The sequence below is a fragment of the Anomaloglossus baeobatrachus genome, chromosome 7, assembly GCF_048569485.1.
Source record: "Anomaloglossus baeobatrachus isolate aAnoBae1 chromosome 7, aAnoBae1.hap1, whole genome shotgun sequence".
NCBI lineage: Eukaryota > Metazoa > Chordata > Amphibia > Anura > Aromobatidae > Anomaloglossus > Anomaloglossus baeobatrachus.
In genome coordinates this window covers 285,153,571-285,167,596 of record NC_134359.1, presented here as the reverse complement: position 1 = coordinate 285,167,596, position 14,026 = coordinate 285,153,571, and the positions used below count along the sequence as shown (strand labels likewise).

The window sequence follows — 14,026 nt, the reverse complement described above, 5'->3', positions numbered from 1 at the left end:
TGGGGTATGAATTCTCCTTGGGTTCCCTCAATCTCTCCTTGGGATAAAAACGCTCCAATCCACCAGGAATAGGGTTTTCCCACTAACTTTCATTATGGCCAGGATGTTCATCACTTAAAAGATGTCCACTGAGCAAACAGAAGGCGTGGCACAGGGCTCAAGCACTCCCAGAAGGCTGCTGCCAGCACCCCATTGTTCCAACCAAGTTATGAGGACAGGGTGCAAAAACATACGGTATACTGGCCTACGGTTAGACTACCTTGATGCTACCTAAGAAGGAAGGACGGTGCTGAGGTGATTCAGCCCAGCTTTTCAAAGATCTTGCAAAATGCCCCCATGAAGGTTTGCAGATGAAAGGTTATGGGGTCCCCTCTCCCAAAACGGGTTAAGCCTAGCAAGGGCCTCTCCTACCAAGTGAGACATCAGGAATGCCACTTTGGCACAGTCAGAGGGAAACTGATAGGCCAGCAGTTCAAAGTGCAGCATGCACTTGTTGATAATACTACAGCATTGTTTAGGATCCCCATCACACTGGTGTGGAGCAGACAGACACAAACTAGTACCAGATGCGAGTTTTAGCAGACGGTATAGTGATTGCAGCCTGGACTGGTACTGATGGAGTAGCCAGCATCAAAGCGTTCAAGCAGGTGTTCACCAACTGCAGGTAGGTCAGAATCTGATCCTTATTTTTTATAATCAATGAGACTTCCTTAGATAGTGGGTACTATGTTGATGGAGAGGGGTGCACTCAGTAGGTTCCAGGGCCAAGATGCTTAAGATTGACACAAGGCACTCCCAAATTGATGGGATCACAGCACTAATTTGGGAGTGCCTTGTGTCAATCTTAAGAATCTGATCCTTATTCCGTTGCAGAGTAATCTCCTAGTACAACTCTGAGAGCAGAGGTGTGATGGTGGAATATAGGGGGTTGTGTATAATTTTGTGTAGGTTCGTATTTTAGGCATGGTGCTTTGTCCATTCCTTGTGTGTACATTGTCCTGTTTGCAGGTTAATCACCCCCTGCCGGGCTTTTGTCCCTAAGTCTGGGGAAAGGGAGCCTGGGATCTACCTAAACTCTCTGCTTACCTGGGGGATTATTCATTCTGGCTGAGAAAGACAAGAAAGGAGGAGTAAAATTGATCCTCTTGGGGCGAAGCTGCAGCTACAGGCAGCACCCCAGAGAGCCGTTGAGAAACCCCAATTTCCCTGGAAAAGGAGTGCTGGAGGATTGTGACTCATCTCTGGGACATTTATCCCATCACTGGACTATTTTACTCTCTGTGTGGTGAATTATTTGATGGACATTCTGGATTGCATAGAATAAACATTGTTTGGATTGTTCACTCATCTCTCGCTCTGCTAATTGTGTCATATCAGAGAAGGACCCCATGACAAGAGGGGTATTGGAGTCAGCGAGGTCCATGGCCTAAGCAATCTATCACGCATTCGACTGTGGACCCACTGCACCACGGGCCGAGCTATCCTTGGAGGGGTGTTTATTTACCTGAGCATCTGATGGTGAGGTTGAACTTGGCTGCCAGTTAACCAGATACTACTCCAGGGCAGTCCCCAAACTAAAGCAGCTGACACCAGGGGTCAGGGAAGCAGGTATAAAGCTCAGGGTAATAGGCAGGACTGAGTCAGAATCACAGACAGGGTGGATACTGGTACTGGTTAAGACAGGAAAGGCTAGTTCATGCAGGACGGCTGGTTAAGATAAGACGGCTGTATCAGACACACGGACTGGTACAGCAGACAGGACGTGCTCGAGTTTAGGCACTGTCTTGCTAAATTCTACTAAAAAGGGGGCTGAAAGCCCGTACTTACGAAGCGCTCACTGATATCCTAATCAGGCACGAATACTAATATTCTTTATAGCAAGATACTATTTATTTTAATAGCACATGAATATATATAGTCAATGGTACATAGGCATAAGAACTATAGTCATAGAAACTTATACAATAACAGAAATATGCATCAACATTACCGTTATGTTGTAGCAATCCTTTCACATCGGAGGAAACTCGAATTAATGATAAGGAATCAACATGGCATCTTGCATCACAGGAACAGTGCGTACGTACACTTCAATGTCCTGGAAGGTTTCCCTAACATTAAGTGAGTCCGGTGTATTTTTTATAGGAAAACTTTGTAGGTTGGGTTTAAATGGTCACCAGCATGTGACAGCTGAGTCATGTTCATGTAACTTGACCACAAGCTGCTGTGGGCACTGGCAGCTTCCTGCACATTTCCTGCACATCCTGCCAGTTGACAACTGGCCGACCACAGTTTGACCATAGTGTTAGTGAAATATTGCAATGAGCCGTAAATTTCATATGCAAGCTTCCTTAAACCTGTCTTTAAACCAACCACAAGTTTCCGGTAAGTGGAACTGTAAATGTGACTTCCCCATTATCTTGAAACTGCTTCAAGACATGTATTCTTTGGTCATCATGTTGGCCTTCCAAAGGACATCTCTTTGATACTGAATTATTGATAGGTCAAATAATATCTGGGATCACTCCTATCTTTTGATTATGATTCCTATCTAATTACATTCAAACTTCAGTCATATCACATTGGTATCACAGGCACGAAGGATAGGTATGGCTATGAGCAGAGCTGTGGAGTCAGTAAGCCAAACCTCCCACTCTCATGGCACATGTTTACGTGATAAATTTACTATAGTAAAATGGTAACATTAGGCTTTTGATCATTATTATGATACAAAAATAAAGCTATTTAGATAGAACATAAAATGTATTTATTGTAATACAACTTCAGAACAAAAAAAACTAATAAATCGTACATATGCAATACACTATGCAGTAAGTGGGGGGGGAACAGTTTGCAACAAAAACATACTGAATAATATTTGTGCAGTCTATGAATTTGTTCTGAGAAATAGTATGACCTCAATCAGATTCTCCTTTAGGCCTAAAACACACTTCCGCAAAAAAAAGGCCGTGTGACACGGTCCGTTTTTCGGGTCCGTGTTCCGTTTTTTTGGGGCGTTTCTCCGGTACGTATGGCATCTGTGTGATGGCGTATGCGAGCCGTGTGTACGTGTAAAATGTCCGTGTTTTTGTGTAAAATGCCCGTGTATGTGTACGTGGAATGTCCGTGTGGAATGTCCGTTTGTGTGTTGCACAATGTCGTTGATACATGTCGGCTGACAGCAGACAGAGTTGCGCGATGAGAATGAACTCGGGTGAACTTCACCCGACTTCATTGTCATGCCGTGGCTCTGTCTGTGTGCCGCGTACTGATTAGCGGTCACCTGTGAAGGATTCACCAGTGACCGCTAATCCCCCGAGTGACTGAAGTGAGCAGCCCTCTCTCATACTCACCGCTCCCAAATCACCAGCGCGGCGAGGAACAGCTGTGCAGAGAATACGCGGCAACAATTACTTTGAATATGCCGGCCGCTCATTAATCAATCTCGTATTCCCTGCTTTCCCCACCCACAGGCGCCTGTGATTGGTTGCAGTCAGACACGCCCCCCACGCTGAGTGACAGCTGTCTCACTGCAACCAATCACAGCAGCCAATGGGCGTGTCTATAATGTGCAGTAAAATAAATAAATTAAAAAAAACTGCGTGTGGTCCCCCCTAATTTTAATACCAGCCAGATAAAGCCATACGGCTGAAGGCTGGTATTCTCAGGATGGGGAGCTCCACGTTATGGGGAGCCCCCCAGCCTAACAATATCAGTCAGCAGCCGCCCAGAATTGCCGCATACATTATATGCGACAGTTCTGGGACTGTACCCTCTACTCTTCCCGATTTGCCCTGGTGCGTTGGCAAATCGGGGTAATAAGGAATTTTTGGTAGCCCATAGCTGCCAATAAGTCCTAGATTAATCATGTCAGGCGTCTCCCCGAGAGGCCTTCCATTATTAAATGGAATGTTCTGAAATGTTCTTCTAGCTGCTGTTCACTTACATTATTCTCATTCATCAGTTTAGTTGTACTTATATTTGAAGCATTGTCAATTACAATAGCAAGAATTGTTTTTTTTTTTAGTTCATAATCTTGTAGAACGTTTTCTACTAAGGCCTCGAGAAACTGGATAGTGTGATTACCTTTAGGAAGTTTTACTGCCAGTGTCTTGGTAACAATTTTTTTGTTGTCACAAACAAATCGAAAGTTGATAGCAAAATCGTTCACTCAGAGACATGTGCAGCCATCCATTATAAGAAACAAGAAGGTTCTCTTGAGAGTCTTTTTACAATCTTCCTTTTGGTTAAGGGCTTCTTCAATCACTAATTTTCCAATACTTTTTCTTTCCAGAGAAACACAAAGTTTGCGGGACATTTCTCCATTAAGAGCTGTAAAAGCTGGTTGTTCAAATAACTTAAAACCTGTAGAGGAGGAGCTTCACTACTGGTCATGTACATAAAGTGCAGCACAGATTCATCTTAACTAAAAGCCTAGATCCTTTGATCAGGAATAGAACAGACAATTTACATTTCCTAACTTTCCCAAATTCTTATGAAAAAAAATATTCAGCACATCCTGCATTGAACTGCTGTACCCAATATATTATATATTTTAGAAGTTGGAGTCGGTCCATTTTAAACCGACTCCACAGCCCTGGATACGAACAGAGGGACCTGATGACAAACTAGCAGGTGAAGGAACAAATTAGACTGAGGTGACTCAGGCACCTCCCTACAGCGAAGGGTGCCTTAAGTAGCTTGTGCTTCTCAGCCATAGGATGAGGCCATTTGCAGACTGTGCACACTGCCTCTTTAAAAAGTGAGGAACAAGCGCCCTAAGCAGGTTCCAAGGGGAACTGCACAGGCCCTGGCAGCAAGGGACCACGGCGGGAACCAGAATATGAGGAGTGACTGCAGGAAGGCTTTGGTGGTGTGTTGGAGGCACAGCCGTTAAGCCCAAGGCTTCCCCCAAACTTATTTGCCGCATAGCAGCTGCATGGTCTGCAGCTACTGGAGGTACACCATTCCTGCACAGTATAGACTAAACCAATTAGACTAGTTCACTAATCGCTGGGCAATACTGATCATACAGTCAGGGCCAGAAATATTTGGACAGTGACACAAGTTTTGTTATTTTAGCTGTTTACAGTAACATGTTCAGAAATACAATTCTATATATAATATGGGCTGAAAGTGCACACTCCCAGCTGCAATATGAGAGTTTTCACATCCAAATCGGAGAAAGGGTTTAGGAATCATAGCTCTGTAATGCATAGCCTCCTCTTTTTCAAGGGACCAAAAGTAATTGGACAAGGGACTCTAAGGGCTGCAATTAACTCTGAAGGCGTCTCCCTCGTTAACCTGTAATCAATGAAGTAGTTAAAAGGTCTGGGGTTGATTACAGGTGTGTGGTTTTGCATTTGGAAGCTGTTGCTGTGACCAGACAACATGCGGTCTAAGGAACTCTCAATTGAGGTGAAGCAGAACATCCTGAGGCTGAAAAAAAAGAAAAAATCCATCAGAGAGATAGCAGACATGCTTGGAGTAGCAAAATCAACAGTCGGGTACATTTTGAGAAAAAAGGAATTGACTGGTGAGCTTGGGAACTCAAAAAGGCCTGGGCGTCCACGGATGACAACAGTGGTGGATGATCGCCGCATACTTTCTTTGGTGAAGAAGAACCCGTTCACAACATCAACTGAAGTCCAGAACACTCTCAGTGAAGTAGGTGTATCTGTCTCTAAGTCAACAGTAAAGAGAAGACTCCATGAAAGTAAATACAAAGGGTTCACATCTAGATGCAAACCATTCATCAATTCCAAAAATAGACAGGCCAGAGATAAATTTGCTGAAAAACACCTCATGAAGCCAGCTCAGTTCTGGAAAAGTATTCTATGGACAGATGAGACAAAGATCAACCTGTACCAGAATGATGGGAAGAAAAAAGTTTGGAGAAGAAAGGGAACGGCACATGATCCAAGGCACACCACATCCTCTGTAAAACATGGTGGAGGCAACGTGATGGCATGGGCATGCATGGCTTTCAATGGCGCTGGGTCACTTGTGTTTATTGATGACATAACAGCAGACAAGAGTAGCCGGATGAATTCTGAAGTGTACCGGGATATACTTTCAGCCCAGATTCAGCCAAATGCCGCAAAGTTGATCGGACGGCGCTTCATAGTACAGATGGACAATGACCCCAAGCATACAGCCAAAGCTAACCAGGAGTTTATGAGTGCAAAAAAGTGGAACATCCGGCAATGGCCAAGTCAATCACCAGATCTTAACCCAATTGAGCATGCATTTCACTTGCTCAAATCCAGACTTAAGACGGAAAGACCCACAAACAAGCAATACCTGAAGGCTGCGGCTGTAAAGGCCTGGCAAAGCATTAAGAAGGAGGAAACCCAGCGTTTGGTGATGTCCATGGGTTCCAGACTTAAGGCAGTGATTGCCTCCAAAGGATTCGCAACAAAATATTGAAAATAAAAATATTTTGTTTGGTTTATTTGTCCAATTACTTTTGACCTCCTAAAATGTGGAGTGTTTGTAAAGAAATGTGTACAATTCCTACAATTTCTATCAGATATTTTTGTTCAAACCTTCAAATTAAACGTTACAATCTGCACTTGAATTCTGTTGTAGAGGTTTCATTTCAAATCCAATGTGGTGGCATGCAGAGCCCAACTCGCCAAAATTGTGTCACTGTCCAAAGATTTCTGGACCTAACTGTATGCACTTTACTGACCGATTCGAAAACACGTATCTGTGAACATCTTTTGGGGCAAAATTCAGTATTGCTTTTGCGCCTTGTTTTGTCTAGGTATCCGGGGGTGTTTGCCTGTTTTTGAGTTTAATCAAATTCTTTTCATTTGCTCCTTTTTTGTAGTTTATTTTATCTGCCTTTTTTATTGTTGGTTTTCTTATCATCTCCATTGTGGCCATGGCTTTTGTTTTCCAGATTTTTACAGCTGATACATTAATTAGAACATGGAAACAAATTTATTTTTTGAGTAAATTTACTCCAGTCCCTCCTTTACCCCACAGTGATTTTATACATGCCTGTAATTTTTACTTAAAAACTGCAACATTTAGCTGTTCATGCTTTGGGACTTATTCTTCAAGATTGATGTACCGCAGACTCGCATTATGCCAATCTTAAAAGGGGTGGATCACTAGTTATTTTTCCAAGGCACATTGATATTATATTGAAAAACAGAGTTTCTCTCAAATACCTTGTGTTGCCAATACTGCCTGTGAGTGGTGATATTGCACTCCGCTCCTCTCCTTCTCGTGACATCCAGGCTCCGTGACCTCTGATATCCGGTGATGTCAGGTCAACTTCCAGTTGACCTGACATAATCGCGGTCGGCTCCAGTCTTCCTTAGTGAATGGGCTGTGGGCAGCGACTCACAGCTCGTCACAGCTCAACATCTCCCTGCTCCCTCCTTCACTGCAGAGCGCCGCAAGCAGGAATGTGATGAGCGGTGAAATGCCGCCCACAGCCCAGTCACTCACGGAAGCCTAGGGCTGGGCTCTGTGATGTCAGGTCAACTGGAAGTTGTCCTGACATCACCGGACATCAGAGGTTACTGAGCCCGGGGGTCACGAGAAGGGGATAAGCGAACCGCAATAGCTCCGCTCACAGGCACTATTGTCAACACAAGGTATTTGAGAGAAACCTTGTTCTTCAACATAATATTGATGAGCCTTGGAAAAATAACTAGTGAACCACCTCTTTAATGAAGTAGAAGAGGTGTCTAATTCATAAACCCCTTAACGAACGCGGGCAGTAAAATTACATCCTAAGCGGCCATAGTTTAATCCCCGCCTGCTGCTGCTGGCAGGGATCCGTGCACATCTCAGCTGATTTGAAGAGCTGATATGTGTGCCTTGCACGCACGAGTGGATTCATGTTCCACCTGTGCCTATTAACCCCTTAAATGGCGCTGTGAAAATGTCACAGCGCCCTTTAAATGCCGATTGTGGTAAATCTGTACTCACCCGCTCCATCGGCGTCGCAGTGACGTGATCACTGTGAGCCGATGGTTGCCATGGTAGCACAGGGTCATGTGATGACTCCTGTAGCTAGCATGAGTAACTTCCTGTTTCAGTCAGCCGGCTGCTGTCAGTGACAAGATGTGAGTATTTCTGCTGTTCTCAGCTGTGTAGATGTGCTAGCAGAAATAAATGAGCGATTAGACTGCTAAGCCTTATAGTCCCCTAGTAGGACTAGTAAAATAAAAAGTAAAGAAAAGTTTTAAAAAAATTAAATAAAAAAAAGTAAAAGCTCAAATCAACCCCCTTTCGTCCCATTGAAAATTAAAGGGTTAAAAAAATAAATAATATACACATATTTGGTATCGCCGCACTCAGAAACGCCCGATTCATCAAAATATAATATCAATTAATCTGTTCAGTAATCGGCATAGTGGTAAAAAAAATCCAAACGCCAAAATTAAATTATTTTGTTGGCACAAATTTTGCGCAAAATGCAATAACATAGCATCTGCGCAAAAATGATACCATTAAAAACGTCAACTCGAGACACAAAAAATAAGCCATCATTGAGCCATAGGTCCCAAAAAATTAGAACGGTACAAGTCGCGGAAAATGGCACAAAAAGTGCGCCACTTTTTTTGGACAAACTTTTGATTTTTTTTTTAACCCCTTAGATAAAAGTAAACCTATACATGTTTGGTGTGTAAGAACTTGTACCAACCTGAGGCATCACACCGACACATCAGTTTTACCATATAGTGAACATGGTGAATAAAATATCTCAAAAACAATCATGCAATCGCACTGTTTTTTGCAATTTTTCCGCACTTGGAATTTTTTGCTGTTTTCCAGTACACTATATGATAAAACTCATGGTTTCATTTAAAAGTACAACTCGTCCTGCAAAAAACAAGTCCTTATATAGCAAAATTGAGGGACAAATAAAAAAAAAAAAAAGTTCTTGAAAGAAGGGGGGCAAAAACGAAAAACGGAAAATCGGCCAGGTGGTGAAGGGGTTAAGAGGCGCACAACATTCAACAAATTCAGCACTTCTTCTGTGCGATCCTCCTTGTTCTGCACCAGAAATGCTACTTCCGTCCATTTCAGCAAGACTGATCCAAAGCGGCGTGAAATGCATTTTTGTGCAACCAAGTTGTGTAAAAATTGTGACTTTTCCAAGCTTTTACGCTACTTCTATGGCGTAAAAGCTTTGATGAGATGGCCCCAATGATCTAAAAAGGGTAAAAAAAAAAATGATTCATAAACCACCTTTCATTTAAGAAAAAAAACAGTTGACAGAAGAACAATGGCATGAGGTTCTGTCTCAGACAATGAGCCTTGCTGTGTCTGAGGGCCAACGACTGTCGCAGTAAGGCTATGTGCCCACGTAGCGTATTTGCATGCACTTACGCTGCGTTCTGCACCGCAGCGTAACTGCATGCGTCCTAGCAACATGTCACTTCTTGCATGCGCTTTGGATGCAGATCCCGCTCTGTCTATGGGAGAGGCTGCATCCAAAGCGCATGAAATCGGCTTTTCATTACGGACTGTTTCTGCAGCGATTTGAAGCGCACGTGTGCTGTTCAAATCACTGCAGAAATTTCTGCAGGGACAGGACGCAACGTGGGCACATAGCCTTATTCTTATTGCATAGAGTATATAGAACACCTAGTCTATTGCATAAGATGGGGATCCGGACAGATGATCTTTGTCCTAGATGCGGGAGAAAATGCTAACCAGCAACATATGATGTGGTCCTGTGGGAACATTGAGGACTACTGGAGGGTAGTATTATAGTTAATTGGACAAGTCTTTAAAATACATTTACAGCCAAGACCTGTTACATGTACTCTGGGTCTCCTGTGAGGGGTGGACTTGGGCTCACCGGTGTTGATCGGTATTGCTCTTATACCAGGCCAGGAAACTGTTGGCCTACTACTAGCTGGATCCGGCTCTCCCGACTATTGGGGATCTCAGGGTAAGAGTAAACGCCATACTCTGGCTGGAAAGGGGAGCATATCTTAGACCCGCAACACACGTCCGTTTTTTTTGTACGTGTGCGGTACGTATTTGCACGTACCGGAGACACGTACACACGGAGACCCATGTTATTCAATGGTAGATGGCACACACACGTAAAATCACACGGAACATGTGTCTGTGTGATAAGTACGTGTGTGCGCTTTTCTGCATGGACGACATGTCCGTTTTTGGCCGGCAGCACGCAGGCACGGACCCGCTAAAGTCTATGGGTCCGTGCCTGCACGGACCGCACACGGAGTATGTCCGTGTTCAGCACGTTTCATGCGTGTGCGTTTTTACACTAGCGATCTTATTTTTTTTTTTAAATTAAATTCAGTATACTTGCCTTTTTTTCTGCTGTTCTCAGTCATACATACATTGGCGCTCGGTTTTTTTCTTCCCCCAGCTCATACCGCTCCCCGATCACCAGCGCGGCGAGGAACAGCTGTGCAGAGAATACACGGCAATAATTACTTTGAATATTCCGGCCGCTCATTAATCAATCTCGTATTCCCTGCTTTCCCCACCCACAGACGCCTGTGATTGGTTGCAGTCAGACACGCCCCCACGCTGAGTGACAGGTGTCTCACTGCACCCAATCACAGCAGCCGGTGGGCGTGTCTATACTGTGCAGTAAAATAAATAAATAAATTAAAAAAAACGGTGTGCGGTCCCCCCCAATTTTAATACCAGCCAGATAAAGCCATACGGCTGAAGGCTGGTATTCTCAGGATGGGGAGCCCCACGTTATGGGGAGCCCCCCAGCCTAACAATATCAGTCAGCAGCCGCCCAGAATTGCCGCATACATTATATGCGACAGTTCTGGGGCTGTACCCGGCTCTTCCCGATTTGCCCTGGTGCATTGGCAAATCGGGGTAATAAGGAGTTAATGGCAGCCCATAGCTGCCAATAAGTCCTAGATTAATCATGTCAGGCGTCTCCCCGAGATACCTTCCATGATTAATCTGTAAATTACAGTAAATAAACACACACACCCGAACAATCCTTTATTAGAAAAAAAAACACTAACAAATTGCCTTGTTCACCAATTTTATAAGCCCGAAAAAGCCCTCCATGTCCGGTGTAATCCAGGATGGTCCAGCGTCGCTTCCAGCTCTGCTGCATGAAGGTGACCGGAGCTGCAGAAGACACCGCCGCTCCTGTCAGCTCCACGCAGCTAATGAAGGGAATAGCGCGATCAGCTGAGCTGTCACTGAGGTTACTCGCGGCCAACGCTGAATACAGCTGATCGTGCTATTCTCTTCATTAGCTGCGTGGAGCTGACAGGAGCGGCGGTGTCTTCTGCAGCTCCGGTCGACTTCATGCAGCACAGCTGGAAGCGACGCTGGACCATCCTGGATTACGCCGGACATGGAGGGCTTTTTCGCGCTTATTAAAATGGTGAACAAGGCAATTTGTTAGTGTTTTTTTTCTAATAAAGGATTGTTCGGGTGTGTGTGTTTATTTACTGTAATTTACAGATTAATCTCGGGGAGACGCCTGACATGATTAATCTAGGACTTATTGGCAGCTATGGGCTGCCAAAAACTCCTTATTACCCCGAATGCCAATGCACCAGGGCAAATCGGGAAGAGCCGGGTACAGTCCCAGAACTGTCGCATATAATGTATGCGGCAATTCTGGGCGGCTGCTGACTGATATTGTTAGGCTCCTGGGCTCCCCATAACGTGGGGCTCCCCATCCTGAGAATACCAGCCTTCAGCCGTATGGCTTTATCTGGCTGGTATTAAAATTGTGTGAGCAAGGATGGCTGACCTTAGGGAGATCAACATCCACCACTGCGGAGACACCATCACATGTTTCTCAACGCAGTGATTCTAGAGCAATGCCCCCTGGGAAATATTCAAAGCAAGAAGGCCTGCGGAGACACCATCACATGTTTCTCAACGCTGGCAGGAAACTAGCGAGGTCTTTCATCGGGAAGGAACAACCACGGGAAGGGCAGTCTCCAGTCAAGGAGACCACCTATGCCAAACATGGTATCCATCCACAAACAGTCGTTTCGGGGTATTTGCCCCTCATCAGTGTGGAGTAGGAATCTGGCTAGTGGGAGCATTGCCTAGTAAAAGACTATGTGAGCAAGGATGGCTGACCTTAGGGAGATCAACATCCACCACTGCGGAGACACCATCACGTGTTTCTCAACGCAGTGATTCTAGAGCAATGCCCAGTGGTATTAAAATTGGGTGACAGGTGACCGCTAATCAGTACACGGCACACAGACAGAGTCACGGCATGACAATGAAGTCGGGTGAAGTTCACCCGAGTTCATTCTCATCGCGCAACTCTGTCTGCTGTCAGCCGACATGTATCAACGACATTGTGCAACACACAAACGGACATTCCACACGGACATTCCACGTACACATACACGGGCATTTTACACACAAACACGGACATTTTACACGTACACACGGCTCGCAGACGCCATCACACGGATACCATACGTACCGGAGAAACACCCAAAGAACGGAACACGGACCCGAAAAACGGACCGTGTCACACAGACGTTTTTTATGCGGAAGTGTGTTTTAGGCCTTAAAAGAAACGCATTAAAGAAGTTTTATAAGATTTGAGGTGCGTGGTTGGATACTCCGGGTTTTCCCTCCTCAGCACTGCTGCAAGATAGCGTGGGAGAACAGGTCCTTCTTCTCGAATCTGCAAGATACATTTACTGGAGTGGGGTGACCTGTGTACTGCTGGGGCATACATGGTTGCTAACAACATTGGATTGGTCTCTTATTGGTAGGGCATTGAAGGTCACACACACATATTATGCTCATCTTACCCTTCGTTCCCTCGGCGGCCTCCTGGTTCTTGTAGTCCGCAGGTATGTGTATCCGGTAACCATCGTGACGATGCAGGAGCTTCTGCTGTCAGTGCTTCTCAAAGGCAGCGTGCTGACCAATCAGAGGCAAGTGGCTCATACCTTTGACGTCAGCACGCTGGCCAATCAGAGGCAAGCGCTCCTGTGTATGACACTGACAGTCGATGATCCTGCATCGTCGCAATGGTTACTGGATACACATACCTGCGGACTACAAGAACCAGGAGGCCGCTGAGGGAACGAAGGATAAGGTGAGCATAATATGTGTGTGTGTGTGTGTGGAATACGAATTGTCTGAGTTTCAATTATTTCCTATGGGAAATTTTGCATTGCTAGAAGAGTAACTTGGTTTAGGGCACTTTCACACTTGCGTTCAGCGCAGTCCGTCACTATGGAGAATAGCGCAGTCCATTAACGCACTGCGCTATTCTCCAAAGACTTGTATGGACGACGCACTGTAATGCAAGTGTCAGCGTTGCATCCGCTGGATGACGCAGCGTCGTTATTTTGACGCTGCGTCGGGCGGAAGGAAAGCAGCGTGTAACGTTTTTTACAGCAGCGGAAACCTTTATTTTTCACTGCGCATGTTTTTTTTTTTTTTTTAAATCACAGAAACTTTATTCTGTTTTTTGGTGGCCGAACGTTCAGCTGAGCGCCCGACCGCCGGCATGTGAGAGCTCTCAGCTGAGCGCCTGGCCGCCGGCATGTAAGAGCGCTAAGCTGAGCGCCCAGCCGCCGGCATGTGAGAGCGCTCAGCTGAGCGCCCGGCCGCCGGCATGTGAGAGCGCTCAGCTGAGCACCCGGCTGCCGGCATGTGACAGCTCTCAGCTGAGCGCCCGGCCGCCGGCCATGTGACAGCTCTCAGCTGAGCGCCCGGCCGCCGGCATGTGACAGCTCTCAGCTGAGCGCCCGGCCGCCGGCATGTGACAGCTCTCAGCCGAGCGCCCGGCCGCCGGCATGTGAGAGCGCTCAGCCGAGCGCCCGGCCGCCGGCATGTGAGAGCGCTCAGCCGAGCGCCCGGCCACCGGCTATTGAGAGCGATCAGCTGAGCGCCCAGCCGTCGGGTGATCAGCTGATCGTTCACAATAGTCTGCTGCCGGTAAAACTGTAAAGAAAAAAAATAAATAAGAAAAAAAAAAAAGCTTTCCGTTGTTTTGTACGATCCGTTGTGCCATTATATGCAACGCAAGTGTGAAACTAGCCTTACG

At 45.6% G+C, this 14,026-nt stretch overlaps 1 long non-coding RNA gene across 1 annotated transcript in view; it reads right to left on the bottom strand.

Annotated features, from left to right (window-relative positions):
• Positions 1-7,418, bottom strand: part of LOC142246404 (uncharacterized) — a 228,829-nt gene extending 221,411 nt beyond the window's left edge. The window contains exon 1 of the long non-coding RNA XR_012724891.1: positions 7,182-7,418. This is a non-coding gene — a long non-coding RNA (uncharacterized LOC142246404). The remainder of the gene's footprint in view (positions 1-7,181) is intronic.
• Positions 7,419-14,026: the final 6,608 nt, after the last annotated feature.